This window comes from Haliaeetus albicilla, chromosome W, assembly GCF_947461875.1.
Source record: "Haliaeetus albicilla chromosome W, bHalAlb1.1, whole genome shotgun sequence".
Taxonomy (NCBI): Eukaryota; Metazoa; Chordata; class Aves; order Accipitriformes; family Accipitridae; genus Haliaeetus; species Haliaeetus albicilla.
Window position 1 is genome coordinate 34,146,688 of NC_091515.1, and position 24,215 is coordinate 34,170,902.

Here is a 24,215-nt window from a genome sequence, read left to right on the forward strand (position 1 = left end):
TAGTGGTTGAGTTTTGAGGGAATGGGAAGCCTTTCTTCATTATTTATTCTTCATTCAGTGTGACATGAAACTTAATGCACCTTCCAAAGCCACTTCTGAATACAAACTCACTCATTCCTCATGTAGTTTTCTTCAGTTTTCATCAATGTAGTGCTCACACTTCTAAACATCTATTAGTTGATCTTTACAGATGTTCATTTGAGATTATGTATATTACTAGCCTTGCTTTCCAGTTCAGAAACTGGTGCTCAGAGATGAAGATCAGGTTTATTATGTGCTCGCTAACTTCTAAAATTTTTTAACAGGATTCTTTACAGCCTTATGTTTTCCAGATACTCTCCCATTTCTGTAATACCTTGTGGGTTTAAATCCCAGCTCTTACCAGCTTCCCATATTACTGGAAATGATCACTAAGTCTTCAGATCAGCCCCTCGATGTTAAATTGTGGCAGTCAGAAAAATGTAGCAATCTGTAAGAGTTTTGTAGGGAAGGCAAGATAAAAGCCAGTTCTCCTTGCTTAGCTGCTTTGAGTCTTGAACATCCTTTTATTTGCAGTTGTCTTTTTCACTTAGTTACACATTCAGGGCTACAGATAGGGCAAGAGAAGATGGACAGTCATCAGTGAAAACAGATAAACAGATATACCTTACAGATATATTATAAAGTTCAGTAGCTCATAGTGCATTGCTTAGACAAATGGGATTTTTGTGCTGAGCATTTGGCTTTTTCAACCTCTGTGTTCTGTTTGTACAGCTTTACTTTTCATGTAATTTCCTAGCCTTTCCTTAAAACTTGTTTGAAGAATGCAAATTCACTTTTCATCTGTTTTCTGCATATTCCTTACTTTTGCGCTTTTGAGCTCATGATTAGGGATTTCCTGACCAGCAGTATCTCCTGGGAATTTGGTTGCACACTAAATGTCTTTTATGCTGCTACTTCTTCAGGATAGAATGGACCCAAACATCCTTGAGATTTCTCTTATTGCATGTGGCAGCAAGACATTTTGGGGTCACCCTTGAGTTCTGATGCATAGAATGGAGAGAGACCTCTTGTTGGAAACAACATAATTATTTTAGCTGTAACTCTTAAAAAAAAAACCCCAATAATTTAGTGGATAACTGCAGAGTTAAAATATTGAAAACAGATTTATAATGATAAAATGAAGTAAATACAACAAAATTAAAGCTGCTAGTTCTCAGCACCAGAAATGTTATTTTTAGGCACTGTTAAAGATATCTAATATTGCATTTTGTTTATGGATTTGAATATGTCCTTATGTAGTCATATGTTTGAGTTATGGCCTAGCCATGTTGCAATTCAGGGATAACATGATGCATTGTCCTTTAAGGAAGACCAGTACTGGATAGCTTCACTATGCAAGCCTGATTACTTTGTATAAACTATGCATGCTTTGCTAATGACTATGTCCTTGAAGAGGGAACTAAAGACTGATAAAAGGAAACATCCTGCCCCAGAAGGCACCAAAGGCAGGATGATTGCCAAAGAAGCATGAACTAAGGGAAAGGTAAAGGCGGCAGGGGGAGATCACGACCACCTACTCAATTCAAAGCTGAAAGAACTTGTGTCCTGTCGGGGGATGCAACGAGTCTACGGAATTCCTGACAGTTCGAGAACAGCATGACCTTGAGCAGCTTGTAGTGTATCCTTGAAAGTCTGGAAAGTCCCCAGAAGAGCGGTGCAAAAACAAGATAATGATAAGAAGAACCGTCCTGATGACTCACCAATCATGAACTGTTAGTTACTAACTAAACCAATCATATACTAACACATACTCTGAAGAAGGGGATAAAAAGGTGTGTTAGAACAATAAAGTAGCCATTTTGCATGATCTATTACTTGTCATGTCCATCTCTACCGTGACAAATGGTGACCCCGATGTGTTTGGGCGAACTGATCATTTAAAGGCGATAAATCCAGCACTAGCAAGAAGTATACTGGCAGCGACGAGAGCTGCGGAGGAGTATACTAGCGGCAAGAAGAGCTGCGGAGACGGAGCCCGGTGAAGCTGAGAGCAGTGGGAACCTGCTTGGTCCGGACCTGAGCCTAGACACCTAAAAAGGTGAGCCACCGGGGACAAAACTGTTAGAATGGGGCAGCAATTAACAAAAGAAGAGGAGACAATTTTGTCTACCTGGAAAGCCCTATTAAAAAGAAAAGGGATTAAAGCCCCAGAACAAAGCCTGAAAAGGATTTTGATATGGTGTAAGATGCAAGGCTTTGCAGCCACAACAGTTACTGCATTCAGTGTGGGTGCATGGCAAGCAGTGGGATGGAAAATGTTTGGTGAGATCTCTAAAGGACAGAAAGAGCTGTGTGAGTTGGCGGTCATATGGCGTCTATTAAGCGAGACCCTGAAGGAATGGAAAGCAGAATGTGATGCGAATGATGAGTGAAAGAAAGATGAGAAACCAGAAAATGTTAGGAAGGAAAAAGATTGTGACCAAGGAACAACTGAAGCCGATGCTGCAGTATCAGCAGTAGCAGGCAGAAAACCCCTCACGGGCAAAATCAGATCATGCCCTTGTCTACCTCCTCCTCCTCCACCATTAAATACTTTACCGGGCGATGAGGGGCCCTCCTCACCTAGTGGTGCAGCAGCGGAATGGGTGACTCCATCAGCCCCCCCCCGAGGAGGAAAATACGGTGAATCCGGCGAATAACACCGAGCCAGAAAGTGAGGGCCGAAAGGAAAGTGAGAGCCAAAATGAAACTGAGGCAGAAGAAGCTCTAATTGACGCTATGCGATCTCTGCATCTCACAGATAAAACCATAACGAAAGAACCCCTGCCATGGACTCTCCCCCCATCCACAATAACTGTAGTCCCGAGATCCCCTGATCAATTTTGGGAGGGAGTTAGAAGATATGCTGCCGACTCTGGCAACTGGGATCTAGTAGAACGCCTCAGCCTGTGCTCTCTAACACCCGCATTTCCAAAGCCTGTAGATATAGCAGCAGAGGCTCCTGCTACGTTTCCTGTTTTCAGAGCTGCTGCAGGCACAAACCAGCACGATGAGCACAATCCAATCGGCTGGAAAGTGGTGCAGGATTTGCAGAATAAAGTACAAAAATTCGGAATCAATTCTCCTGAGGTGATGCAACTTATTCGAATAATCAGCACAGATCTGCTGTGTCCATATGACATTATGCATCTTGCACAGGTGCTGTTTCAGCCCGTACAATTGCAAGTGTTTCAATCTACTTGGAGGCAGATGGCACGCACAGCAGCACAGAATAATTTACGACTGCCACAGGATGACCTGAGATTAGGCCTTGGAGAGGATGCTTTGCTTGGTGAAGGGCCGTTTAGTAACCCTCAGCTGCAGGCTACATGGCCTCCGATTGTTCTTGAACAGGCACAAAATCTAGGGATTATGGCATTAAAGCGAACCATGGAAATGGCAGCTCCGAAGCAAAAATACATTGCTATCCACCAAGGCCCCAAATAACCTTTTTTACGGTTTGTGGAAAAAATATCTGCTGCCCTGGAAAAACAGGTAGAGGATGAGGTCTTAAGACAAATGCTGTGCAGTTAGCAAAAGATAATGCTAAAGAGGACTGTCAAAAGAGAATACAGGCTTTACCAGGAGATCCTTCTGTTCCCAACATGGTAGCTGCATGTTCTAAGGTTGGGACAGTGGAACACAAGGCGGCCGTCCACTCAGCAGCGCACGTGGCCGCCCTAGCCACTGCTATGAGAAATTCAGTGAAATGCTTTAGGTGTGGCAGAGAAGGGCACATAAAGGTAACTTGTCCACACAAAACATCACCAGGTAAACAACCGGTGAACAACCCACCGGAGAATAATTGAAAGAAATGCGGAAAATTAGGACATTTTGCAAAACAATGTCGTTCCAAATTTCATGCTAATGGGCAGCCGCTACAGGGAAACCACAAAACGAGCGCGAGAGGGCGCGCGAGGACAACAAATCCCCTCCGGACAGCCGGCCACCTCCCCTCTGCGAACAATTGTCAGCCGCAACAGCTGGCTCAGCAGGGCTGGATGTATCCACCGCCGACACAGTAACTCTAGTCACAAACGACATCGTTAAGGTCCCTCTTAATGCAAGGGGTCCGATAGGACGAGGACTGAGTGCATTGCTATTGGGAAGATCAAGTAGCACGTTAAATGGAATAATTGTACGTGTGGGAGTTATTGATGCTGATTTTACAGGTCAAATTTGCACGATGGTTTCAACCCCCTACCCACCAGTAACAATCCCTAAAGGTACTCGCATTGATCAACTTGTTCCTTTTTCGAGTTCTATTTCGAAAGCAGAACAGCGACTGCGATGCGATGGAGGCTTCAGCTCTACGGGACCCCCTCAGTTCTGCTGGTCTCAGACTGTCTCATCATCCCGGCCACATATGACGTGCATGCTGTCGAATCACGGACGATTGCCGACTACAGTAAGGCTTGCAAGGCTCCTGGACACCAGAGCCGATGTGACTATTATTGCCGATTATCTGTGGCCATCCACCTGGCCCACAGAGGAGGCTGGTATGGGAGTAGTGGGGCTGGGAGGCTCTGCGCGAGCAAAGACGGCAGACACACCAGTTCTGATTACCAATCCTGAGGGACAACAAGCAGTTATTAAACCATATGTGACGGCAGCTCCCCTCAATTTATGGGGGAGGGATTGCTTGTCGCAGTGGGGGGTGAGAATTCCCACGGATTTTTAACGAGGGCCACTGTGCTGCAGGGTGTTAGACAACCCACGCTTGTTTTAACCTGGTTAACAAATAACCCTGTGTGGGTGGATCAGTGGCCCCTGCCAATTGAAAAATTAAAGGCCCTGCAAGAATTGGTAGCAGAACAACTAGCTGCCGGACACATTGAACCCTCTCAGAGTCCATGGAATACTCCAGTGTTTGTGATAAAAAAGAAATCAGGAAAATGGTGATTTTTGCATGACCTGGGGCAAGTCAATGCTGTCATGGCCACGATGGAGGCTCTGCAACCAGGCATGCCTTCACCTGCCATGATCCCTCAAGTTTGGGAAATCATTGTCATGGACCTTAAGGATTGGTTTTTTACAATTCCATTAGCTCCCCAAGACAAAGAAAAATTTGCATTTTCTGTGCCTTCTATCAATCATGCAGAACCAGCAAAAAGATATCAATGGAGAGTTCTGCCGCAGGGCATGAAAAATTCACCAACCATTTGTCAATGGTTTGTTGCACAAGCTCTGTCACCTGTAAGGGAAAAATTCCCTACTAGTTATTGTTATCACTATATGGATGACATTCTGTTAGCATCAGACAACAAGGAGCAGTTGAATGACATGAAAAATTTGGCCATGAATTTGCTACAACAATATGGGTTAGTTATTGCCCCTGAAAAAGTGCAAGAAATAGCACCCTGGAAATATTTGGGAATGACAATTACAAGCAAGCAGGTTGTGCCCCAACCTGTGAAACTCAACCTTGCGGTTAAGACACTCAATGATGTACATAAACTGATGGGATCCTTGAACTGGATCAGGCCCTATCTTGGACTGACCAATTCACAGTTGCAAAATTGGTACAATTCTTTGTACTAATTGACAAAACTCTGCCATTTGTTGCCTTGGTGCAGTGGAATTCTGAGTGGATGACCCATTACGTATTTTAGAATGGATGTTTTTGACATTCCGACCACGAAAAACTGCTCCTGGCTTGTTTGAACTTATTGCTGATGTAATCATGAAAGCCAGAAAACGATGTGTAGAACTAATAGGACGTGTTCCAGCTATGATTGTTTTACCTGTTCAAAATTGGTATTTTGAATGGTGTCTGGCAAACAATTACGAGCTGCAAGCGGCTATGGCAGGTTTTCAAGGGCAAATATCATATCATCACCCGCTACTGAAATTTGCTCAAGAAATACCATTTGGTGAGAAAAATTTAAGCCAGCCAGAGCCTGTGAAAGGCCCCACTGTCTTCACAGATGGTTCTGGAAAAACAGGTAAAGCAGCAGTAGTCTGGTATGAAAACAATAACTGGAACAGCAAAGTAGTACATCAAAATGGTTCTCCACAAGTAGTAGAGCTGCGTGCAATGGCTGTTGCTTTTTCTATTTTTTCTACTCCTGTAAATATTGTAACTGACTCAGCGTATGTAGGTAATTTAGTTTCTCGACTAGACAAAGTGGCTTTGACCATGTCAGACAATCAGTTATTATTTGATGTGCTTTTAGAACTCTGGAAAAGTATTCAACTACAAACAGAACCTTATTTTATCATGCATATCCGGAGTCATACCACTTTACCAGGATTTTATACGGAAGGTAATGCCAGAGCGGATGCTCTTGTTTCTGGTATGGCTCTGACTACTGTTCCTAACATCAAACAACAAGCTGTATTATCACATCAATTTTTTCATCAAGGTTTTCGAGCTTTACGAAGGCAGTTTGGTTTGTCCCATGCTGAAGCTCGCTCCATTGTAGCTGCTTGTCCTGATTGCCAAGGTATTCACACTCCAGTGTATTTTGGTACTAATCCCAGAGGTATACAAGCTTTACAGATTTGGCAAACTGATGTTACTCATATAAATTAATTTGGCCGACAAAAATATGTTCATGTTTCTATTGATACTTATTCTCATGCTTTGGTAGCAACAGCACATAATGGAGAAACAGGAAAAGATGTGATTTGACATTTGCAGAAAGCTTTCTCTATGCTTGGGGTGCCGCACCAAATTAAAACAGACAATAGCCCAGCATATGCTTCACGGAAAGTTCAAACATTTTTTAATCTGTGGGGTGTTACTCATGTCACAGGAATTCCCCATTCCCCAACAGGACAAGCAATTGTTGAGCGTGCACATGGCACGTTGAAGCAGCAGCTTCAAAAACAAAAAGGGGAAATGATTGGGGAGCCACCACAGGCATGTTTAGATAAAGCGGTTTATGTTCTTAACTTTCTCCATTATGGGGATAATTCTTCTCTACCTCCTCTTTTTCAACATTTCTCTTCTCTCCTCTCTTTTCAACACAGAATTTACAAAAGGGTATCAAAGTACATGTTAAAGATTTAGTTACTGGTCAGTGGAGTGGACCATGTGAGCTATTAACCTGGGGAAGGGGTTATGCTTGTGTTTCCACAGATGCTGGTCCTCGCTGGGTTCCTGCTCGGTGTGTTCGGCCTGTATTGGAACCTGCCTCAGGGTGAAGGATGGGTGTGTTGCCGAAAAACTCGGAATAAAGAACTTATCAACACCAATTTAGTGTAGATAAGCAGACACTTCTTTATTGACGGCCGGGTGCGTGGTTCGTGAGAGGACTCACCCGCGCACCCGGCCGTCAATAAAGAAGTGTCTGCTTATCTACACTAAATTGGTGTTGATAAGTTCTTTATTCCGAGTTTTTCGGCAACAGTTTCTGGCAACCCAGATGGGACCTCGCTGAGAGAGACCAGAGGAGTCGGGGACCCGATCGGTTCCTGCTGGCAGCGAGGATTTCTCGGGGATACCCATCAATCCCCGATCCATAAGGCTCTTTGCGACGTCCCCTGGATTTTGGTAAGACACTTCTTTTTTTTAAATATTAAGGATAGCGGGTTAGAGTCCCACTAATTGGGGTTAGAGTCCCCCCGGTGGGTTAGAGTCCCACCGTATTGTCTGCCTGTCAGACGCGGCGAAAGCTGCGCAGGGTTGGACTAAAGGATCCTGAAGTGAAAGCCTAGGCGTCTGCCCGTAAGACATAAGCGAAAGCTATTGCTGGGTTGGACAATTTGGGAGTGGGTTAGAGTCCCACAACTTTTGAGGATTCTGGGTTGGAGTCCCAGCTTCAAAAGCATTTTGGAAACTTTGGGTTTGAGTCCCAATTCCAAGGAATTTTTGAGAGTATATGTGTATCTTTGTGAGATATTTAATGTATTTGGAAGTATCACAAATCAGAATTAAGAGCGTGGTATAGTGTGTTATATGTGAGTGTGAGTGTTGTAAGTGTGAGACATAGTGCCTCCAACTGAGGTTGGAAGTTTTAAAAGGGTGAATACATTTTGTGGGTTAATAATCTTGCCAGGGGATATTGGTTATGACTCTTGCCTAGGGAAGTCGGTTCTGTCCGTGCCCTAGACAAGCAGGTGGACTCCATTACCTGGCAACAACTGTTGTTTGTATTCACTTGATATCTGGCATTTAATATATGTATTTGGTATTTGATATTTGGTTTGGCATCTGACATTTGATAATTGATTATTGATTTTTGATACTCGATATATATTTAATAGATATTTGGTAGTGGGTATAAACATAATGGCATTGGCCAAATTATTTAAGAGTAAGAGTATGGGAAACATATCTACTGATGGAAAGATACCGAAAGCATCTCCGTTGGGATGTTTGTTAGCACATTGGGGTGAACTGCATGATGATTTGCGGAAAAGTCAGCTGATTGAGTACTGTAATCATTGGTGGCCTCTGTATATATTAGAGGATCAGGAAAAGTGGCCCATGAATGGGACACTGAATTATAACACCATTCTGCAATTAATGTTGTTTTGTAGAAGAGAAGGGAAGTGGAGTGAAATACCATATGTGGATTTATTTTTTTATTTAAGACAGAGACGGGATTGGCAGAATGAATGTAAGCTGACTAGTAGGGACAATTTGGTAATGGCTATGACTTCTGATAAGAAAGAAAAGAAATGTGGTTTGGCATGTGATGTTGGAAAAGAGTGCTTAAAGAAAATAGCTGCCCCCAAAGAGAATGAAGGGCCAGAGTTGGATATATCCCCTCCCAGGAGAGGAATAAATTGGGGTCGAGAGCATAGAGAACAGATGGAAGAACCAGAAAGTAGTGGAATAGAGGATGTGGGGGAAGGACCGTCTGAAGTTGTAATTCATACCCCCATTTCTCGAAGGACCCGACAGCAGGTACAAACAATAGTAACAATAGCTCCCCTGCGGCAGGGAGTCGGTAACGATGGGCCGGTGTATGTAAAAGTGCCCTTTTCGGTCACGGATTTGATGGCTTGGAAGCAGGCAGCTCGAGTATATAGAGAAGATCCTGAGAGAGTAGGCAGAGCGGTGGATACTATAATTAGAACACAGAATCCAGACTGGAATGATTTACAGGTGATTTTGGATAATTTGTTAGATGATACAGAAAAGCAGATGTTATTAAAGACTGGCAAAGCACAGACAGAAGTGGCTGTACTGAGTGGGACAACAGGTGGAACATTAGAGCAGAACTTTCCATCTGGGGATCCGCAGTGGGATCCAAATAACGGAGAACATAGCGAAAGGTTGACTCGGTATCAGAAATGGATTTTATATGGAGTTAAACATGCTATGCCTAAATCTTTGAATTGGTCTAAACTATATGAGGTGAGACAAGATAAGAATGAATCTCCCTCAGCGTTTCTGGAAAGACTGAAGGAGGTTGCCAGAAAATATACTGATTTAAGAGTAGATACAGAGGCGGCTCAGATACAGTTGGCTTTGATTTTTATGGGACAGTCGGCACCAGACATAAGAAAGAAACTTCAGAAGCTGGAGGGAGAGGATTCAAGGAGTCTGAATAAAATGTTGGAGGCAGCATGGAAAGTACATAATAACAGGGAAAAAGAGGAGAGGAAAATCAGAGAAAATAGATTGTTGGCCGTAATAGCAGGAACAGCAGGCAGAGGACGAGGTGGAGGAAGAGGACGAGGTGTTTGTGGATGGGGAGGATCAATGAATTTTAGCAATCGGAATTTTAACACCCCCTTAGGAGCGAATCAGTGTGCTTTGTGTAGGGAGGAAGGACATTGGAAAAGAGACTGTCCTAAAAATGAGCAGCGTTCAGGAGGAAATATTCAGAAGGAGGTAGCCAGAATGATGGTTTTGGATGAATGAAGGGGACCGGAGGGGAACCCAGCTGAGCCTCTGGTTATAATTAAGCTGGGAGAAAAGGAAGTTAAGTTTTTAGTGGATACAGGAGCAACATTTTCGGTATTGAATACTTGTAAAGGAAAAATTGGAACAAAACCAGCAAATATAATAGGAGCAACAGGGAAAGAGGAAAACCGACCATTCCTGCAACCTCTGGATTTGAAATTTGGAAATAAAATAATTACACATGAATTTTTGTATGTACCAGAATGTCCGATACCCTTGTTAGGAAGAGATTTTTTATCTAAATTAAATGCACAAATTGTTTTTGAGGAAGGAGAACTCTTTTTGAAAATACCTGAGTCAAAACCAGGAGAAATCTTGATGATACAAGAAAAAGTGGAGGAGCAGGAAATTCCACCAGAAGTGGATTCTGCAGTGATCCCTACAGTATGGGAAACAGATATTCCTGGTAAATCAAAATTAGCAGCACCTGTAAAAATAGATTTAAAAGAAGATGTAGGAACAGTAAAAATTAAACAATACCCAATCAAACCAGAAGTTAGGCAGGAGCTGAAGAAATTGATTGACAAATTTTTAGAGTACAAAATTTTGGTGGAATGTGAATCTGAATATAATACTCCTATTTTACCAGTTAGGAAACCCTCGGGTGAATACAGGTTAGTGCAAGATTTGAGAGCAGTGAATCAAATAGCCAAGGACATATATCCTGTAGTTGCAAATCCTTATACATTGTTAACAGCGTTAAAGGAGACTCATCAGTGGTTTACAGTGCTTGATTTGAAAGATGCTTTCTTTTGCATACCTTTGGAGAAGGAAAGCAGAAAGTTGTTTGCTTTCAAATGGGAAAATCCACAAACTGGGCGAAAGATGCAGTTGACATGGACAAGACTACCCCAAGGATTTAAAAATAGCCCGACAATTTTTGGAAACCAGCTGGCAAAAGAGCTTGAAATCTGGAAACAGGACAAACCGAGGCCTGAACATTTACTTCTACAATATGTGGATGACATATTGATTGCTACAGAAGAAAGATCTACCTGCATACAGGTAACCATTGACCTCTTGAATTTTCTGGGACTAAATGGGTACAAGGTATCCAAGAAGAAAGCCCAAATAGCACGTCAGACTGTGATATATCTGGGCTTTGAGATTTCAAAAGGGCAGCGACAATTGGGAAAAGGTCGCAAAGAAACCATTTGTAGTATACCTGAGCCGAAATATATCCATGAACTTAGAGCGTTCTTGGGAATGGCAGGGTGGTGTCATCTTTGGATCATGAACTACGGTTTAATAGCTAAACCGTTGTATGAGGCCCAAAAGAACTCTTCTTTTGTTTGGGGTCCAAAACAGCAAATGGCCTTTATAGAGTTAAAACACGCTTTAATGTCTGCACCTGCTTTAGGCCTTCCTGATTTAACTAAAGATTTTCAGCTGTTTGTTCATGAAAGACAACGCCTGGCGCTTGGTGTGTTAATCCAGAAGATGGGAAGCTGGAAACGACCAGTCGGATACTTTTCCAAACAACTGGACACAGTGAGTAAAGGATGGCCAAATTGCTTTCGAGCAGTGGCTGCAACAGTAATGATCATACAAGAAGCTCGGAAATTGACTTTGGGAAAAACAATAACAGTCTATGTCCCACATATGGTGAAAACTGTTTTAGAACAAAAGGGGGGACACTGGCTATCTCCAAGCAGAATGATGAAGTACCAGGTAATATTAACTCAACAAGATGAATTTAACCACCCTGGAACATAAAAACAAAACCACTCACTGCAAACAAAGCCCAGTGACTAAATGGTCTGAACAGGTGAAGGTCATCAGAAAACAATGGAAATGGATGGGCAGAGAAGAAGATTGTCTGAAATTATTGAATCATCATTTTACACCAGCCTCTTCTATAGGAGACATATTTGCAGTGGGTAGTCCTATGGGGTGGTGCTCGTTTGATGTACGAGTCAAAACCAATCAGAGCCGGAGCATCATGGAATGGAAATGTGGTGAGACTAATCAGACTATACCAGAAAAAACAGTCAGTTGGGATTCAGTATGGTCTATGACCATACTGTCTCAATTTCAATATATGGCCAAAACTTCTTGGTGTTTTACTTGGGACGGATTAGTTTATACGGTTTGGCCATCAGTAAATGACAAAGGGAGTACATTACGAGGAAAGGAAAATTTGGTATCTTGGTGGAAATGTGAGAAAATTTACAATTGTAGTACCAAAGACCCAGCGATCGAAAGAATCCCCCCTTTAGCTGCAGCCTTGAAATATGGCTGCTTATGTAGAGGACTTAAAAGTGATCTCAAATTGACTGAAACATTTATACCCAAAAGGGGAACCTTTTTCAGTTGCAGAAAATCTACCATTCGGAGTCCAGGACATTTAGTTTGGGCATTAAGTGATGGAACCTGGACAACACAGTTATCATTAGATGGTACGGTAAAACAAATCACTTTAGGCATGCCAATGTTGTGTCCGATTTGGAAAAAATCACCATTTAAAGGGCCCTTGGAGAATTTAAAGTTGAAACGAACCAAGAGATCTGAAATAGATGATGATATATGGAACGAACCATCAACAGGAGTGAAAATTGGCTGGGCTCTTGAATCCCTTTTGAACCCTATAGCTTCATATAGAAACAGAGAATGGCTCTATCAGTTAACAGGTCAGGTAGAGAAATTAGCAAACATCACAAAAAAAGGGTTCAAGGAAATGAATATACAACTGCAGGCAACTTCTAAGATGACTCTTCAAAATAGAATGGCATTAGACCTACTTTTACTTAAAGAACATGGAGTATGTGGATACCTCAAGGATAGATTGGACCATTGTTGTATTCATATTCCTAATGTCACTCAGGATGTAGAACATGGTTTGGATTTACTGAGCAAAATTGAAAAAGAAACTGGAACCATTCGAGAGGATATGTCAGAAGATTGGCTGGGAAAAATTTTTAGTGGATTAGGATTGAATCTAAGCTCTTGGGTACGATCCATAATCAAAACTTTGCTTCTGTTACTAATTGTCTTTTTGATGATCATGCTGCTATATGCTTGTCTAGAGAGACAATTCAAAAATAGGATTGCAGTTAATCGCATGATCATGAGAGAGGTTCCAACTGTCCCACCAGAATACAGCCCACCACCAAGATATGTAGAAACAAATATTGATTCTTAAGATAGTAGTGGAAAAATGTTATGTAAATAATGTGAAAGTATTGAAATAATTTTCAACACTTTCAAAGGGGGGAATGTTGCAAATATTTTGATAAAAGAAATTAAAATCTAATTACAAAGGAGTTTGGTTTGATTAAAAAGTAGAAATTATGAAGCATAGGTATGGGAGTGTTAAGTTTGAAATGTAGCCATAGGAACTTAGGAACTTAGAAAATGTATAATGTGTAACCATAAGAATTCAAGTATTGTTTAAAATCATCTAACCACAGAAGCTTTGACAAAGATTGGTAGCCTTGTAGTGTTTGTTTTAGAAACTGAGGAAACCGTTATGGACACCAGTTTGCTGCTTGGAAACACCTGAGAGGTCAAGAAGCGGACGAGTGAGGAAGACTATGAAAGACCACCAGAGGACTCCTGAAGACCACCAGAGACCTTCACTGCGCCTGCATAAAGGACATTTACATATGCTAATGATTTCCCGGAAAACCTAATGAATATGTATAACCTTTTTTTTTTTTGAAATCTAATGAATATGCATGAATAAGTTTTGATATAAGGTGTATTGTTTTGGTGTTCAGGTGTGTGTGGTTCGTGAGAGGACTCACCCACGCACCCGGCCGTCAATAAAGAAGTGTCTGCTTATCTACACTAAATTGGTGTTGATAAGTTCTTTATTCTGAGTTTTTCGGCAACAGGTGGTCTCACAACCTAAACAAAATGTTTGGGTCACTTTAGCAAACATGACACATCAGGACACCTTGTGTCTCGCCACCGCAAGCCCTGAAAATCCATTCTCTACATGCTTGGTAGGAATACCCGTGGACACCTGGCCGAACCCACTGCAGATCCCAAATCTCTGTAATTCTCCAAAAAGTTGTACAAAAAACTGGGATCGTGTGTATGTGCACCTCTCGCCAGTCACCCAGGAACCCCAAGAGTTAGAATTATTAGGATCTGTAATGATGGATGCTTGTGTGTTCTTTAATTATTCTTATAGCAATACTGCTCGCCGAGGCCAAAATGTTAATGCAACTAGTATTCTCTATCGCAATGCAACTGCATGGTGTAATTATACCGCACCTAATGCTTCACGATCTTCTGTTGTTCCTTTTGTGCTACCTCCTGGTGTGTTTTTAATCTGTGGAGATCGTGCCTGGGGAGGCATTCCATCTAAACTGAATGGAGGCCCGTGTAGCCTCGGACGCCTCACGTTATTAACACCAAATATGTTAATGATTCTGAACGTGACTCGAAAACATAGACGAGTCCAAAGGACTGTTCATCAGTTTAGCAGTTCCTGTCAAGATAACATTGAATTCTGGAATCCAGGCCAGATTTTAGCAGCCTCCATATTGGCACCAGGAGTTGGCGTTGCAAATGCCTTAAGAACTTTAAATAAGTTGGGATGTTGGCTTAGCAAGCAAACTAAGGCTACCTCTTTAGCTTTAAGTGGCCTTCTAACTGATGTTGATAGTGTTAGACATGCTATGCTACAAAATAGAGCTGCAATTGATTTCTTGCTTTTGGCGCAAGGACATGGTTGTGATGAGTTTGAAGGGATGTGTTGTATGAATCTATCCGATCACTCAGAATCCATTTTCAGTAGTATTCAACAATTAAAGAAGGGAGTCAGGAAGCTGACAGAAAGCGATGAATTAGATTGGCAGACAAAGATGTTCAAGGGTTGGGGACTGTCTGGATGGTTGATATCTCTGCTCAAGACTGTGGGGGTAGTGATCTTGGTTGTGATAACTATGCTCCTGATGTTGCCCTGTCTTTTCAGCCTTCCGCAAAGGGCCCTGCAGAGGGCAGCCGGGACAATATTTTTAGCACAAATACAAAAAGGGGGAATTGTCGGGGGATGCAACGGGTCTGCAGAATGCCTGACAATGCGAGAACAGCGTGACCTTGAGCAGCTTGTAGTGTATCCTTGAAAGTCTGGAAAGTCCCAAGAAGAGCAGTGCAAAAACAAGATAATGATAAGAAGAACCGTCCTGATGACTCACCAATCATGAACTGTTAGTTACTAACTAAACCAATCATATACTAACACATACTCTGAAGAAGGGTATAAAAAGGTGTGTTAGAACAATAAAGTAGCCATTTTGCATGATCTATTACTTGTCGTGTCCGTCTCTACCGCGACAGTGTCCCGTCCTGTCCGTCCCCCCCCTGCAAGGAGCATGCATGCTAATTTACATAACAAGTGAGGCTAATTTAAATATAACTGACCAATAGTAGATGAGAGGGTGACTACTAACCAATGAATGTAAATTTAGGTGGGTTTTTACTAATCATGTTACAGAATAAATATGTTGTAGTTCTTTGGCGTGGTGTGCCACCTTTGTGGAGTCACCACCTGGCACCCATCTCTGAGCAAATATGAAAGAAATATCTTGGCTCTGTGTGAAAGATTGGCTCATTGCACACCGGGTACTGAACCCCGCTTGTGGGACAACACTTAAATGTTTCTAGCTCACCAGAATTCCAACTAGAAAGCAGGCATTCTAGCTGAGTGAAAAGTGTAATATTTAGTTGTCATTTTATCTGTTCTTCTCTTACAACATTCACCAACTGTTGTTTTGTACTTAACAGGGTACTACCCAAGTCTCTGTGCCAACAAAAACACATGAACTGCTTCATCAAATGATTGGAAAGGGATTAGCAGCTCATTATCACTTCTCAAGACAGCCATGCATTTTTGGTGATCATATGGTATCTGTGCAAGTGACAGTAACAAATATAACTGATCAGAAGATAGAGAATATTCACATAGGGGAGAAGTTACCTACAGGCATGAGGATGCATGAGTTTAATCCAATACGTAATCATATCCTATCTTTAAAAATGCAGAATCTTAATCTTTTGCAAAATTTCAAATATATAAAAGTGGTTTTGCATAGTCATACATATACTTGTCGGAGTGGGAAGACGGTCCCGGAGTAACGATGGAGTCTCAATATGAGTATGGTCGTTCTCCTTTATTACAGGGTTTTACAGGGTTTATATAGAAAAAAGGTGATAGCACCTTTTTTATAACGTTATTATTGGCTAAGCTTCTATGTCCACACGCTTTATACAATACTCTAATTGGTACGATACCCCGTTTCACGCGACACTATCTTATTCTCTATTGGCTGCGCAAACTTCTTCACGAGGTGTCCAGCAGTTACTGATCTCATTCTTCAGCATCCAGGTGTTGTTTGTCAGGCTCTTCTTATCTTCCTTTTTCCCAGCGTACAAGGACACAGGGTCCTTGTCTGCTCCAGTATTTTGTAAACTTATGCTTCGTTCCCACATAACGGCTGGATTGCTCACATGCCTTCGCCCAGCCAAGAAATCCTCAACATATACTCATATATATGTATGCATACACACACTCACACAGCTATATTTTCTTAGATAATCTGATTTTAAACAAAAGTTTCATTCAGTTTCTCCCTACTCATATTTGACTTTGAAAATAACTCCTTAGATCAGAACTTCCATGCCTGAAAGTTTACCTGCTTGTTCAAATATCAGTTATACTATATCAATTTCAGTTGATATAATAAAATTTTTCTTTCACCCCCACAAACTTTAAGTCTCTTACAGCCTTAGTCCAGAATGGCTATAATGGGCTACTATTAAGTATCAGGTTTTGATTTAGATATTCACAATTATTTTCATGCCAAGCTTTAAAGAAAATTTGTAGATGTATTATTTAATTTGGTGTCTCAGAGCTTTCTCATTGTTTCCCTTGTGAGCTTTTGGCAGCAGAGTGAAAGTGTGTGTTTTAATCTAGTATGTGTCTACCATACTTCTGCAAAGTGTTGCTTCTTAGGTTAGGTACTGTGTGTTAATTCAGTAAAGCAATGCTCTATTCAGTCCTAACCTATATTGTTTTAGTTTCTACCTTCCAAATGGGATGGTTTTTTGCTAAATTTATGTTAGTGAAAGAGAGTAGAAAACTTGAGAAAGAAGAATGCAGATCACAGCAACTTTTATTCAAGGGTAGTATCTGTGCACACAACCTGCTTTCTTTTCTCAGCAGTTCTTTGGTTTAGGGCATTGTGGTATAGGCAGAAGGAACAAAAGTGACTTTATTTCATAATATAAATGGAAAAGATGGACATGTTCCTTTTTGACACAAACTCCTGTACTTTAGATGTGTTTCTTGTACTGAGCTACAGTACTATGTAAATCCATATCACATTAGAAGAATACAGAAATAAGTTCTTAAAGCACAACAGTGAATTAAGGAGTATTCTTAGTTTTCAGTAGTTAAAAAGATGTTTGGTATTAAATTGCTGTATTCTGTTGAAATACTTATTTTTTTAACATTGAAAAGGCTATACAGATTTATGCCAAATAGCTACAAAAGCAGTTGTACAGTGCTACAAATGTGTTGACAGTTTTTTCAGAGTTAAAATTTTAGAACCGTTTGTATTTTGATAATGATACGTACTTGATCAAGACAGTTACTTTTAGAAAGGATATTAATTTTAAGTGAACTGTTTGGTGTTTATTCCTCAAGATAAGAAGTCCAGTGCAGAGTTCTGATTTTAAGTTAGTTTTGATCATCAGTCTAATTTTATATCCCTCCCTTTAAACATTCAAAGAAATAAAGTCACAAAGGCTTAAAAGTAAAAAACTAGTAATACTATAAATCAGATCAGGAGATATTGTACTCACAATAAGTCAGTGAACAGTAGCGTTCACTTCTCTCATATAAAAAACGTGAAAAATTCTGGAATTAATAAGCTATCCAATTCAGGTTTCTTAAGTTTCACAACACAATCCTTTTCTTCAAAGTATTTATATCCCCAAGAAAGACACTATTGTGGTATCTGTCCTGCGAAGCTGTTCGTTTGTTTGTTTTGCAGAAAATAAGTTATATATCATCTGTAGTTCCTTCCAAAAGTGTTGCTTTTCTTGCTTGAATGCAAATTTCCTGTATTCTTTGTCACTTTATCTAGAACTTAGTTTATATACCCTGTTCTTCTTATTACCTTCTGTGTTTCCAGCATTTGGAAAATACATCCTATAATTTGCCCAGCAGAACCAACACAAGTGTTGGTGTAGACAGGTATTCCTACTGGAGTATCAATCTAGTTTTGCCTCCATCACTGCAATTACTGTTGGTGATTGCCCTGATTTTGCCAGTAGAAGTGGGCCAAATGATTTCACCTATGTCCCTGTGCACAGTATTTTCTTGTTGGGTAAGTGCCTTTGAAACCCCATTTGAAAATATTAAGCTCAAAGACTTTGGTAAAGTTTAGTCTGAATTTGACCTAGAGATTATAATCTTTCAATGCTTTACACAGACTTCTTCTCTTGAAATACTTTGTTTTCTATTCATTCCCTAGCATTGGTTTAGTCTTTGCCTCCATGTTTTCCATATTTTTCAGAATTTAATCTTGGTATAGTTAAATTTTGTTTCCTTTTGTCGCGGAGCAGCTGCCTGCTCTTCAGTTCCTGAAAAGCATCAGATACACTAATGAATAAGCTGGAAATTAGACATTTTTCTGCCTGCCCAATCATTTTTATTTGAATTCCTCTCTTTTAACAGTGCTTTTAGGTTTTCTTTCTTGTAATCTTGAGAAATCAGACTTTGCTAAATGCTTGTTTTTAATACCTACTTCTTATATAAAGAAAGAGCTTTTCTTCCTACCAAAACAAAGCCTTGCCTACAACATCGAGGAAACAGTATAGTGGTATAGCCAAGAAACTAAGAATGAGCATGTCTCTTGATACCTTAATTTGAGAATTGCCTCATTCTGCACTGCTTGTAAAGCACAAAATTATCTTCCATTTTAGGTTCATAATCTTTCTGATCTCTTCCATAACTAATGCAAGCAAAATATTGGGAAACAAGTAAACCACACTTTTTCTATTGCTAGCGAGGTCCTTCAGTCTACCATCTCAGTGGAGGTAGGGGATGGAGATCCATGCAGCAGCAAAGATGCAAGGGTTACTGATGTGTTAGAAACCATGGAAGCGCCTGAGAACAGTCACACAGGAATTAGGGCTTCTCCCAAAAAATAGGTGGTAGGATCAATAGCCCAACTGAAGTGCAGCTACACCAATGCACACAGCATGGGCAACAAACAGGAGGAGCTGGAAGTCATTGTGCAGCTGGAAAACTACGATATAGTTGCCATCACAGAAACATGGTGGGATGACTCACACAACTAGAGTGCTGCAATAGATGGCTATAAACTCTTCAGATGGGATAGGCAAGGAAGGAGAGGTGGTGGGGTAGCCCTGTATGTTAGGGAGTGTTTTGACTGTCTAGAGCTTGATGATGGTGATGAAAGGGTTGACTGTTTATGGCCAAGAATCAGGGGAAAGGCCAACAAGGCAGATATCATGGTGGGAGTCTGTTATAGACCACCCAACCAGGATGAAGAGGCAGACGAAATATTCTGTAAGCAGCTGGGAGAAGTCTCACAATCACTAGCCCTTGTTCTTGTGGGGGACTTCAACTTACCAGATGTCTGCTGGAAATACAATACAGCAGAGAGGAAACAGTCTAGGAGGTTCCTGGCATGTGTGGAAGATAACTTCCTGGCACAGGTGGTGAGTGAGCCAACAAGGGAAGGGGCCCTGCTGGACCTGTTGTTCACCAACAGAGGACTTGTGGGTGATGTAATGGTTGGAGGCTGTCTTGGGCATAGCGATCGTGAAATGATAGAGTTTTCATTCTTGGAGAAGTAAGGAGGGGGGCTAGCAGAACTGCCACCTTGGACTTCCAGAGGGCAGACTTTGGCCTATTCAGGGGCCTGGTTGACAGAGTCCCTTGGGAGGTAGACCTGAAGGGCAAAGGAGTCCAGGAAGGCTGGACATTTTTCAAGAAGGAAATCTTAAAGGCACAGGAGCAGGCCATCCCCATGTGCTGAAAGACGAGCCGGCAGTAAAGAAGACTGGCCTGGCTGAACAGAGAGCTTTGGCTGGAACTCAGGAAAAAAAAGAGTTTATGACCTCTGGAAGAAGGGGCAGGCAACTCAGGAGGACTACAAAGATGTGGGGTTATGCAGGGAGACAATTAGAAGGGCCAAAGCCCAACTAGAACTTAATCTGGCTATTGCTGGTTTTATAAATACATAAACAACAAAAGGAGAGCACAGGATGTCAGCAACAGGACAACAGGACTGGGAGGGTGGGGAGGATGCACCAGAGGGTGCACAGCTCCGTGTTCTGATATGCTGTTCTGATATGCTGAGCAGGGCAGCTCACCATGCATGGCCAAAAGATCAAACAATGGTCATGTCTGCAGGGAAGGAGAAGTTACTCCCCAAACGACCCCCCAGCCCACTGACCCATTTCCCAAAGGTTCTGAAAGCACAAACTGCACATGACACCTAATTAGCCTAATCAGTTTGAGTGCCTGCCCAAAGAAGGGGCGAGGAGATGACAAAAGGACACAAACTGAAGCCCCACGCGTGCGTGCACCCACCAGAACTGGACCCCTAGGCTGACTGGACCAATTCTGGACCCAGGACTGGGGAAATCTTTCTCTTTTCTTTTCCTCTTTCTCTCTCTCTCTCCTTTTCATAATCCCTATGCCTCATCCCTTTAGACATAAAACCATTGACCAAGTCTGGGACTAGGAGTGGATCTAGCCGCCCCTAGGCTCTTCTCTGAGAAGGAGTCTAGAAAGCAAGGGGGTCCACTATGAACCTCGTGACTCAACGGGAGGGCTCTCCTTATTCCCTGAATTGATATATATGTGGTTACCACGGGCTACACGATTTAGTGAGGTAGTTTCATGCAAGTTTCCTGTTTAGAGAAACCACGCCACCTACTGTTATGCCTCCCAAGTTCAGGCTGCTTCTGCCATGAATAAAATGTTTAACTGATCCTTTGGTGTCATTTCACCTTAATCTAGCCCGAGGGAATTCTGAACTCACCAGGACCCCTCCCTGGTCTGTCCAGCCCCGGTCATGACAGTGAGTGACTCAGATTTGCAAATCCCCAGGGGCGTGGACTAAGGTGAGACAACTCTCAAGGTCCCTATACAAACATTTATTAGATTCCCACAGTGATTAATATATGTCTTAAACTAGGTTTTCGAATAATTGGTTAGGTATATAACAAATTACGGCAAGCGGTAAGGTACGCCTTGTGTTACTTAACAACTCTAAGAGAAAAGAGAAACAGAGGGGGGGAGAGAGAGATAAAGAGATCACCAGTCCTGGTTCCAGCATTGGTCCAGCCAACGGGGGGTTTCTGGTTCGTAAGAGCACTCTTCTGCGGAATTACCCTTTTTCGGTGGCACCCATCTTCCCCCTTTATGCTTGCCATATCAGTCCGACCCACCCTCCTGCTACGGTGGCAGCTTTGTTTCAGGTTCTCCCCCCCTTCCCCCAGGTGATGTGTAGCATGATTTGGGTTGAGAGATGAGTGCTGTAGTCACATATGTTTAGCGTGATCTCCATAATCTTCATTAGCATATGCAGGGGTGTCAACTTTAACATGCATTTCGCGGATAATGAGGCAAAGGTCATTCATCAGACACGATGGTCCCGAAAACAGAGAGTCAACAAGCTTCACAAGTTGCACCAGAGCAGAACCATCCTGTCTCCACAGGGCTTCCTCCCCCAGCCGCATCCTTTTCTATTCCTCCCGCATGGGTCAAGTATCAGCCTTATCGGTTCATTGAGCACCAGGCCTACATTATCCAGACTCCACATTATCCACCCCGTGATGATAGTTTCATTTTAGGGTACTTTGTGAGTGTTTGAGACATTTATCAGAAAGGCTCAGAGGGCCTCCGTCCCCCTCCCCCCTTATCTTTATCAGGTTTCATCTCTCGCCATTGTTCATGCTTCCCTCAGGCTGCTTCTCTCAGTCTTTGTTTCGGGGAGTTAGAAGCCTTCTCCTACACTAGGCTAGCAGAGAACCTGTTCATCCAGTGAGAACTCTGTTATAAAGTAGCATTTGAAACCAGGGAAAAAGAGAAGCACTGTCCAAACATTAGGAATTAATAGATGTGGGAAAGCTCGACACCTTCTTTTAAGAGCATTTCAGGCTTGTGCTAGCTTATGTAGTCTTTGAAACTATGCAAAGGCACTAAATCAATCTTCATGAGGTTTGTTTTGTTTTTTACATATTTTGAAATAATGTTTTTTGATGTATTTTGTTGCAAGAAGCAACACTTTCTATATTCTGCACAAAAAGGGATATTGAATAGACATTCACGTTGCAGCATTCCAATTTAGGGAAAACTCTCATCCATTTGAAAAAGTTCTGTACCACTTTCTTCAATACTGTAGAAATTTGTGTACTACTACTAAGCACAGCTTCTGTGACATACTTCCAGATTATTAAAGATGGGGGGGGGGGGGAAGCTTAATAATAGAAATGCACCCATGTGACTCCAAAAGAACCACTGCCAAAATTAAATGTCTTCTTCTAGGGGCAAGGAGGTTTTACTACTGAAAATATTTTAATTTTTTCCCTTCTCATGATACTGAAAAGCCAGTCGAAGAAACTCTAAGACTCGTTTTGGAGTTTTAGGAAGCAGGCATTCTTTATTGGTTTTGTGTGGCAAGGTTTTGGTAGTGGGAGGGGGGGGTTACAGGGGTGGCTTCTGTAAGAAGCTGCTGGAAGCTTCCCCTGTGTTCGAGAGAGCCCATACCAGCTGGCTCTAAGATGGACCCACCGCCGGCCAAGGCCGAGCCAATCAGCGATAGTGGTAATGCCTCTGTGATAACATTTTTAAGAAGGGGAAAAAAAAGTTGGAACAGACGAAACGGCAGCCGGAGAGAGGAGTGAGAACATGTAAGAGAAACAACCCTGCGGACACCAAGGTCAGTGAAGAAGGAGGGGGAGGAGATGCTCCAGGCGCCGGAGCAGAGATTCCCCTGCAGCCTGTGGTGAAGACCATGGTGAGGCAGGCTGTCCCCCTGCAGTCCATGGAGGTCCACGGTGGAGCAGATATCCACCTGCAGCCCGGGGAGGACCCCACGCCGGAGAAGGTGGGTGCCTGAAGGAGGCTGTGACCCCGTGGGAAACCCGCGCTGGAGCAGGCTCCTGGCAGGACCTGCGGATCTGTGGAGAGAGGAGCCCATGCTGGAGCAGGTTTTCTGGCAGGACTTGTGACCCCGTGGGGGACCCACGCTGGAGCAGTGTGCTCCTGAAGGACTGCACACCGTGGAAGGGACCCATGCTGGAGCAGTTCGTGAAGAACTGCAGCCCGTGGGAAGGACCCACGTTGGAGAAGTTCGTGGAGGACTGTCTCCCGTGGGAGGGACCCCACGCTGGAGCAGGGGAAGAGTGTGATGAGCCCTCCCTGTGAGGAGGATGAAGGGGCAGAAAATAACATGTGATGACCGTAAACCCCATCCCCGTCCCCCTGTGCCGCTGGGGGGGTTTGGTAGAGAAATCCGGGAGTGAAGTTGTGCCCGGGAAGAAGGGAGGAGTGGAGGGAAGGTGTTCTGAGATTTGGTTTTATTTCTCATTACCTTACTCTGGTTGATTTGTAATAAATTGAGTTAATTTTCCCTAAGCTGAGTCTGTTTTGCCCGTGACGGTAATTAGTGAATGATCTCTCCTGTCCTTATCTCGACCCGCAAGCTTTTTGTTATATTTTTCTCTCCCCTGTCCAGCTGAGGAGGGGGACTGATAGAACGGCTTTGGTGGGCACCTGGCATCTGGCCAGGGTCAACCCATCACAGATGCACAGGGGAGAATTCCACCTAGCGTGCATGCCACAGCTTCAGCACAAACAGGTTATATGGAGTTAACAATTACATATTAATCAGATTAGTATACATATGCATAAAAATTATTGTAACTGATTATCATAGTACTGCCTACATCTGATCATGCGCAATGAAGGATCCATTTGAGTCGAAGGGCTGCTTTTGCGACCACCAACCCATTTGAAGTTCTTGCTGGCTGTCCTTGAAGTCTTTGTTCTTGTCCTTGTTCTTTGATCTTGAAGCTTAATGCAGTTTCGATCACATGTGGTCAGTTTCAACATTGTTCTCATCTGGCGTACAGGAACATCTAGTCATAAGAGCCAAGAACTGCAAAACTTAGGAGTAACTAGCTCTACTAGTTAATTGCTTGGCTATACTTTTGTCTATTGTTTCAGTCATAGTGTTAGTATAAGATTTCTAATAATTATTTACCAAATCTCACTTTTACAGTCACCTAGCAGCAAACCAGTTTCCACGGCTGGTACAAAATATTAAAACCATCA

The 24,215-nt window shown here is 42.4% G+C and overlaps 1 long non-coding RNA gene across 1 annotated transcript; it reads left to right on the top strand.

The window, feature by feature from the left end:
* Positions 1-5,942: 5,942 nt before the first annotated feature.
* Positions 5,943-14,504, top strand: LOC138683387 (uncharacterized). The gene is made up of 3 exons (XR_011322952.1): positions 5,943-6,287; positions 7,106-7,177; positions 13,720-14,504. It is a non-coding gene; the product is annotated as an uncharacterized lncRNA (long non-coding RNA).
* Positions 14,505-24,215: the final 9,711 nt, after the last annotated feature.